The sequence below is a fragment of the Oryctolagus cuniculus genome, chromosome X (genome assembly GCF_051225735.1).
Source record: "Oryctolagus cuniculus isolate XC-2025 breed Fujian yellow rabbit chromosome X, ASM5122573v1, whole genome shotgun sequence".
Taxonomy (NCBI): Eukaryota; Metazoa; Chordata; class Mammalia; order Lagomorpha; family Leporidae; genus Oryctolagus; species Oryctolagus cuniculus.
The window spans coordinates 53,419,417-53,427,765 of NC_142888.1; the positions used below are offsets into that span (position 1 = coordinate 53,419,417).

The window sequence follows — 8,349 nt, forward strand, 5'->3', positions numbered from 1 at the left end:
AGCTGGAAACTCCATCCAGATCTCCCACATGAGTGGAAGTAGCCCAATTAATTGACATATCACTTTGCTACCGCCCAGGGTGTACATTAGTAGAAAACTAGAATCAGAAGGAAAGGTGAGAATGAAATCCAGGCACTCCAATATGTGATGCAGGTATACCAAACAGTGCTTTAACCACTATGCCAAACACCTGCCCCTCTCCATGTCTTTTCATGGCTTGATAGCTCATTTCTTTTTAGTGTTTAACAATATTCCATTGTTTGGATGTACTAGTTTATTGATTTATTTTCCAGAGGACATCTCAGTTGCTTCCAAGTGTTAACAATTACGAATAAAGCTCCTATAAACATTTGTGTGCAGATCTTCTTGAGGGACCTGTTTTCAACTCAATTGGAAAAATACCAAGAAGCATGTTTGCTAGGTCATATGTTAAAAGTATATTTGGTTTTATAAGAAACTGCAAAATTCTCTTCCAAAGTTGCATACTATTTTGCATTCCCACCAGCAATGATTGAAAGTTCCTATTGTTCCAGCATGTTTTTATCAGTGTTTTTGATTTTTACTGTTTTATTATGTACAGTAGAACCTCATTGTTTTAATTTGCAATTCCCTAATGACATGTTGAGCATGTATTCATATGCTTTGCCATCTGTTTAAGTTCTTTGGTGAGATTGCTATTGAGATATTTTGCCTATTAAAAGTTTTAAACATTTATGTTCATTTTATGTGAAAGGCAGATAAGCAGAGAGATGAAGAACAGAAATCTTCCATTCATTGGTTTACTCTCCAAATGCGTTCCAGAGCTGAGCCAGGCTGAAGTCAGGAGCCTGGAACTCAATCTGGGTACTTGAACCATCATCTGCTGCCTCCAAGCATGAACATCAGCAGGAAGCTGGATCAGCAGTGGAGGAGCCCGGATTCAAACCAGGCACTCCAATATGGGATGTGAGCATTCCCAATGGTTACTTCACTGCTTTGCCAAACACCTGCCCCCTGCTCATTTTTAAAATCAAGTTATGTACTTATTGATTTTTAACCACTGTTGTGTATTTGGATTACAGTCCTTTATCAAGTAGGTAGGCATTTTACTGATATTTTCTTTTGTTCTGTGGCTTGTCTTATTCTTTTGACAGTATCGTTTTTGGAGTAGAATTTCTTAAATTTTAATGAAGTCCAGTTTGCCCATGATTTATTTCATGCTTTTGATGCTGTATCTAGAAAGTTATTGTCATACTCAAGAATGCCTCTTTTCTCTGATGTTATCATCTAGGAATTCTATTTACAGTTTTCTATTTTACACTGAGATTTATGACCTATTTTGAGTTGATATTTGTGAAGGGTCTGCATTTAGATTCATTGTTTTGCATGTGTACATGTCAGCTATTTCAGCACTATTGGTTGCTCCATTATGTTGCCTTTGTTCCTTCTTCAAAGATTAGTTGACTATATGTATTTGAATCTATTTCTGTTCTCTATCCTTTTCCATTGATTCATTTGTCTATTACTTCACCAATAGGACACTGGATATTGTAGCTTTATATTAAGTTTTGAAGTTGAGTAGTGTCAGTCCTCTGACTTTATTCTTCCTCCTCAATATTTTGTTGGCTATTCTGGTTCTTTTACCTCTCTATATAAAGTTAACAGTTTGTTGATACCCGCGATTTTGCTGGGAATTTGACTGAGATTGCATTGAATTTATAGGTCAATTTGGGAAGAACTGATATCTTGACAATATGGAGTATCTATTTCACAAATATGGAATTTCTTTCCATTTATATAGTTCATATAGTTCTTTTTAAAATTTATTTCATCAGATTTTTTTAGTTTTCCTCATATAGGCCCTATACATATTTTGTCACATTACACCTAAGTATTTTATTTGCAGGGAGAGGGTAATAATATATATTATTTTGTTTTTAACTTCAAATTTCACTTACTCATTGCTGGTATATAGGGAAGTGATTTGCTAATAGCCTTGTATCCTGCAGTCTTTCTGCAATTGGTTAATAGTTCTAGGAATTTTTTGCAGTTTTTTTTAATTTTTGCAGGGAGGGGGTCAATTCATTATAAATTCATATATAGATGATAATGTCATCTATAAATAAAGACAGATGAATTCTCCCTCCCCAATGTGTGTACCTTTTATATCCTCTTCTGGCTTATTGCATTACTAAGATATCCAGCATGATGTTGCAAAGGAGTGGCAAGGAAACATCCTTGCCTTGTTCTTGATCTCAGTGAGGAAACTTTTATTTTCTCACTAGATATGAGGTGTGAGTTTTTTTTGTTGATGTTCTTTAACAAGTTCAGGAAGCTCCCCTCTATTTCTAGTTTGCTGAGAGGAGTTTACCATTAATGGGTGTTGAGTCTTGTAAAATGCATTTTCTGCATTTGTTTATATGATTATGTGAGTTTTCTTCTTTAGCCTGTTAATGCGATGGATTACATTAATTGATTTTCTAATGTTAAACCAGCCTTGCAAATCTGGGATAAACCCCAGTTGTTCAAGGTGTATATTCTTTTCATGTAGTGTTATATTCAATTTGCTAATACTTTCTTGAGGATTTTTACATCTATGTTTAAGAGAGATATTGGTGTGGAATTTTCTATTCTTGCAATGTCTTTGTTTTTGGTATTAGGGTTATGTTCAGCTCAATGAAGTGAGTTAGGAAGTATCCCTATTGCTTATGTGAATGGCTTTGAAAGTTTTTTCACTAAAATAAACATCTTTTAATTCCATCCATCTATGAATTTCTTAAAGTATCCTCACATGTTATAGAAGCAATTGTAGAGAACTTCTTCCTTAAATATTTGGTAGAATGAATCTGTATGTCCCTGTTGCTTTCTGTTTTGAAAGTTTATTCATGGCCGGCGCAACGGCTCACTAGGCTAATCCTCCGCCTGTGGCGCCGGCACCCGGAGTTCTAGTCCTGGTTGGGGCGCCGGATTCTGTCCCGGTTGCTCCTCTTCCAGTCCAGCTCTCTGCTGTGGCCCAGGAGGGCAGTGGAGGATGGCCCAGGTCCTTGGGCCCTGCACCTGCATGGGAGACCAGGAGGAAGCACCTGGCTCCTGGCCTTAGCAGCCATTTGGGGGGGTGAACGAGCAGAAAAAGGAAGACCTTTCTGTCTTGCTCTCTCTCTCACTGTCTAACTCTGCCTGTCCAAAAAAAAAAAAAAAATAATAATAATAATAAAGTTTATTCATTAGTGATTCAATGTTTTCCAATAGATTCAGGGTTAATCAGATTATCTGTTTCTCCTGTGAGTTTTGGCACATTGCCTCTTTCAGAGTACTGGTCCATTTTATCGAGGTTTATCAAACTTATGGGTACAGATTTGCTCATAGTATTCCGTTATTATCCTTTTAATTCCCATGAATCTGTAGTGATGTCCCCTCTCATTTCTCATATTCATAATTTGTGTCATCTTTTTCTTTCCTAGTGGCCTGGCTGGAGGCTTATTGATTGTACTTGATCTTTTGACAGAACCAGTATCTGATTTCATTGAGTTTTTCAATTGTTTTCCTATTTTCAGTCTTATTGATCTCCGTTTTTTATTATATTTCTACTTTCTTTAGATTTAATTTGTTCTTTTAAAAAATGTTTCCTGGGGCACATATTGTGTATTAGGTAAAGCTGCTGCCTGAGACCCCAGCATCCCATAAGGGGGCTGGTTTGTGTCCTGGCTGCTCTACTTCTGATCCAACTCCCTGTTAACAGCCTGAGAAAAGCAGCAGAAGATGGCCCATGACATCCATGAGGGAGTCCAGGATGAAGCTCCTGGCTCAGCGCTGGCTGTTGTGGCCATCTGAGGGTGAACCGCAGATGGACCATCTCTCTCTCTCTCTCTGTCTTTCCCCTCTCTCTGTAACTCTGACTTTAAAAATAAATAAATAACTACAACATTCTAAAGGTTCTAGAAAAGACAAAAAGCAAAATCATGTATAATGAATATAAGCAAAAAGATGGAAATTCTAATAAAAATTTAAAAGTTAGCAATCAAGGACCCAGTATTGTGGCACCGCCTATGATGCAGGCATACCACGTGGGTGCCAATTCAAGTCAGCCTAACAAGTGGTGGCTTAACTCACTGCACCACAATGCTGATCCCAAATTATCATTTTCAATTCATATACTCATTTATTTTATTAAAGTAAGAGTTAGAAGGAGAAAGAGATCTGCCATCCATCAGTTTACTCACAAAATGCCTGCAACAGCTAGGGCTGTTGCCAGCCCCAAGTTGGGAACCTGGAACTCAAGCCAGATTTGTTGGCAGGGATCCAGGTACCTGTTGCCTCCCAGGATGTGTATTAGCCAGACACTGGAACTGGAAGTGAAGCCAGAACTCAAACACTGGTACTGTGATACAGGATGTAGTCATCCCAAGTAATATCTTAACTGGTGCCCCATGTCTCCCTCAATCATAGTTATTTTAAGATTTAAGATTTATTTTATTGATTGAAAAAGCAGAGTCACACACACACACACAGAGAGAAAGAGAGAAAGAGAGAGAGAGAGAGTGTGTTATCTTCCATCCACTGGTTCACCCTCCGAATGGCCACAATGGCCAGAGCCGGACCAGGCTAAAGCCAGGAGCCTGGAACTTCATCTGAGTTTCCCACATGGTGGCAGTGACTCAAGCATTTGGATCACCTTCCGAGGCTTTCCCAGGCATGTCAGTAGGGAGCTGGATCAAAAGTGAAGCAGCCCAGACTTGTACTTGCACTCAAATGGGATGCCAGCACCATGCCAGCCCCAGTCATAGTTATTTTAAATTCCCAGTCTGATCATTTCAATACCCATGACATGTATCTTACTTTGGTACTGATGCTTATTCCATCTCTTCAAAATGGGGTTTCTCCTTGTAAAAAAAAATGCCTTGTAATTTTTCAAAAAAGTTTTATTTATATATTTGAAAGTCAGAATTACACAGAGAGAGGAGAGGCAGAGAGAGAGGTCTTCCATCCAATGGTTCACTCCCCAATTGGCCGCAATGGCCGGAGCTGCGCCGATCCAAAGCCAGGAGCCAGGAGCTTCCTCCGGGTCTCCCAGGAGGGTGCAGGGGCGAAAGCACTTCAGCCATCTTCTACTGCTTTCCCAGGCCATAGCAGAGAGCCGGATCAGAAGTGGAGCAACCGGGAACTGAACCGGCGCCGGCACTGCAGGTGGCAGCTTTACCCGCTATGCCATGCCACTGGCCCCTGTAATTTTTTTTGAAAGACGAACATGATGTGCTGATAAAAGGAAGTTTCAGTAAAGAGGCTTTTAGTGATTCAGTGATAAGATGTGGGGGAAGGGAAGTGTTTCTATATTCCTTTGTTTAGTTCTCACTCCCTTAGTGAACCTATGCTTTCGTACTGTGGATTTCACAAGAGCTTCTTAGTGCTCTCCTTCTCCCAGTGGAATAGGTGGAATGTGATAGCCAAAGGTGGCTGAGTTGACTATTTTTCTTAGCCCTAGAGGAAGTCTAGAGGGGCTAGAGTTGGCTATTTCTGTTGTCCCACTAAAGTAAAGGGTGAGACTTCAAAAGTTTATGGGAAGTGGAATTAAAAGATAATTTTATTTTGGTACAAATTTTGAAATCTGTTGCATAGGATGGGTTTTCAGAAAGCTCATGGAAAAACCAAGTTATAAAAACACTACATTTGATTTCAAAACTGTTTTATGCCAAAATAAATGGATCTTTTAATTTCATTTCCTATGAACTTTTTGAGTAGTTTTTCTTGAGTGGAGGCCTTATTACGAACAGAATGCTCATGGACCCTTGGGCACCGCACAGCTGCTGGCCTCTGGCCGGGTCTACACCCTGGGGATCTGCCCATGCCTATGCCCATGCCCCACAGCCAGCAGAGACCGCCAGACTCTGAGGCGTCCGGGGCTGCACTCTCTGGTGCCTTGGCCAGATCCTGCATGTGAAAAGCAGTCTCAGTGAATTTGAGAACATCAAGCAACCCAGTCTCTCTAGACAAGACCATGTATGAAAGAATAGCAGAGGTGATGCCAGACTCCTTGACTGAGTTTTTTGAAGATCTTACAGACAAGTCTTATACACTGAAGGACTATGATGTCTTGTTTGGGAGTGGAGTCCTGACGATTCACTGGGTGGAGATCAGGAAACCTACATGATCAACAAGCAGACCGTAAACAAGCAAATTTTGTTGTCTCCATCCAGTGGACCCAGGCGTTACAACTGGGTTGGGAAAAACCAGGTGTACTCTCATGACAGCATATCCCTCCACCAGCTGCTGGCTACAGAGCTGATGGAAGCCTTAAAAACCAAACTGGGCTTGTCTTCCCTAGCCTATTCTGGAAAAGGCAGTTGATGCCCCGCCCAGTTTTAAAGATATTTAAAGCTGTCAGGCTGTGACCCCAGCATCCCTCTGCAGCTGAGTATCTGGTACTTTCCAGCTGCTTTGGAAAACAGGTGTACTGTGTTTCTCTGCTCCAAGTAAAGGCCGTGTTGCCTCCCACTCTGCCCCAGGCTCTGGTTTTTAATTTCTGCAAAGGTTTTCCATCCATTGTCTGACTTCCTCCCTCAAGTGATGGGCTCTGTGTTTTACAGTGTCTTGTACTCATCTCTTAACACAGCCACTTTACAAAATGAAAGATGGTAATATGTATTTGAATACAGTTACCTGTGTTTCCCCTCCTGGAAGCATACAGGCTTTTCCTCTGATATCCGCTGTGAGACCATGGTAGTGAAGCTCCTGGAGGTAAAGGTAATACAAATTTCTAAGCTCTCTCTTGGCTGCCCTCACCCTACTCCTGGAGTTTTTAAACTTTCAGGTTTATCCACCTTGAGTCTCTATTTATCCATTAGAATTTAGCTTTTCCTATTCCAGTACTGGTTCCCACAGAAGTTTTGGCTTGTTATTTTCACAGGGGGTAAGTTGTGATTCATTTTATTTATCTGTCTCTCCCATTTTGAAGGTGCTAAGAAGAACTGTTGATATTCATTTTGTATAGCTTTATACATGTTTTTAGGATGGAGTGACAATGTCTAACCTGTGTGCATGATGGCCTATAAACCAGAAGGCCCATGTACATTTTTGGTCCAGTTAGTTAATTTCTAGAAAATTCTATTAGGAGTTTGATTGGGATTATGTTGCATCCATAGATCCATCTGAGAAGCATCAAAATTTATTTAGATCTTCTGTGATTTTAGTTTTCAGCAAAAAGATGCTGAATATAATTTTATTAGTTTTATACTAGGTATTTTGTATTTTTTTTTTACTATAAGTGAGACTTCCCAGAATTTCAATTGATAGTAGTTTGTTGCTTATATATTTCAACACATTGAATTTTTTTTTCAAAGATTTATTCATTTGAAAGGCAGAGTTACAGAGAGGCCGAGGCAGAGAGAGAGAGAAAGAGAGAGAGAGAATTGGTTCATTCCCCAGATGACCACACGGCCAGAACTAAGCTGATCTGAAGCCAGGAGCCAGGAGCTTCTTCTGTGTCTCCCATGTGGGTGCAGGGACCCAAGGACCTGGGCCATCTTCTATAGCTTTCCCAGGCCATAGCAGAGAGCGAGATTGGAAGTGGAACAGCCGGGACTTGAACTGGTGAAATGGGATCCTTGCACTGCAGATGGGGTCTTTACCTACTATGCCAAAGCGCTGGCCCCCAACACATTGAATTTTATTATTGATCTTGTATAGCACTACTTCATTAAAACAGTTTATTATTTCCTGTCCTCTTTGTTACATTCCTTGGGAATTTCTCTGTAGACGATTGTGTCTGTAGCTAGGAATACATTTCTTCATTTTCAGTCAATTTGCTTCCTTTTTCTTTTTCTTTTTCTTTTTTTTTTTTTTTTCTTTTCCAACCCTTATTGCATGGACTAGAATTTCTGTTACTGTGTGGGATCAGAGTGGTAAAAAGGACTTGTCTTTGTTCAAATCTTAAAGGGCAATGTTTCATGCTTTAAACATTGATGAGATTTTTGTGTACATGCCCTTTCTCGTGTTAGTATTTCCTTCTTTTCCTATTTGTTTTTATTATGAAAGAATGTTGGTTTTTTAAAACAGATTTATTTTAGTTATTTGAAAGGCAGAGTTAGAGAGAGGGTGAGGGCGAAGGCAAGAGAGATCTTTTACCTGCTTGTTTGCTTCCCAAATGGCCACAAAGGTTGGGGTTGAATCAGGCTGAAGCCAGGAGCCTGGAACTCCATCTTGGTCTCTCATATGGGTAGCAGGAGTTCAAGCACTTGAGCCATTTTCTGCTGCTTTCCCAGGCACATTAGCAGAGAGCTGGATTGGAGGTGGAGCAGCCAGGACTCAAACCTGTGCTCCTGTGGGATACTGGTGTCTCAGATGGCAGGTTAACCCTATTGTGCTACAATACTGCTC

General features: G+C 40.2%; 1 long non-coding RNA gene across 2 annotated transcripts in view; it reads left to right on the forward strand.

Annotated features, from left to right (window-relative positions):
• The window catches only part of LOC149119644 (uncharacterized), an 89,745-nt gene that overhangs the window by 30,481 nt on the left and 50,915 nt on the right, over positions 1 to 8,349 (forward strand). The window contains exon 3 of one of the 2 annotated variants that reach the window (XR_016227859.1): positions 802 to 3,011. The exons of the other annotated variant lie outside the window; for it this stretch is intronic. This is a non-coding gene — a long non-coding RNA (uncharacterized LOC149119644). Of the gene's footprint in view, positions 1 to 801; positions 3,012 to 8,349 lie in introns of those variants that run through there. 2 annotated transcript variants of the gene reach the window in all.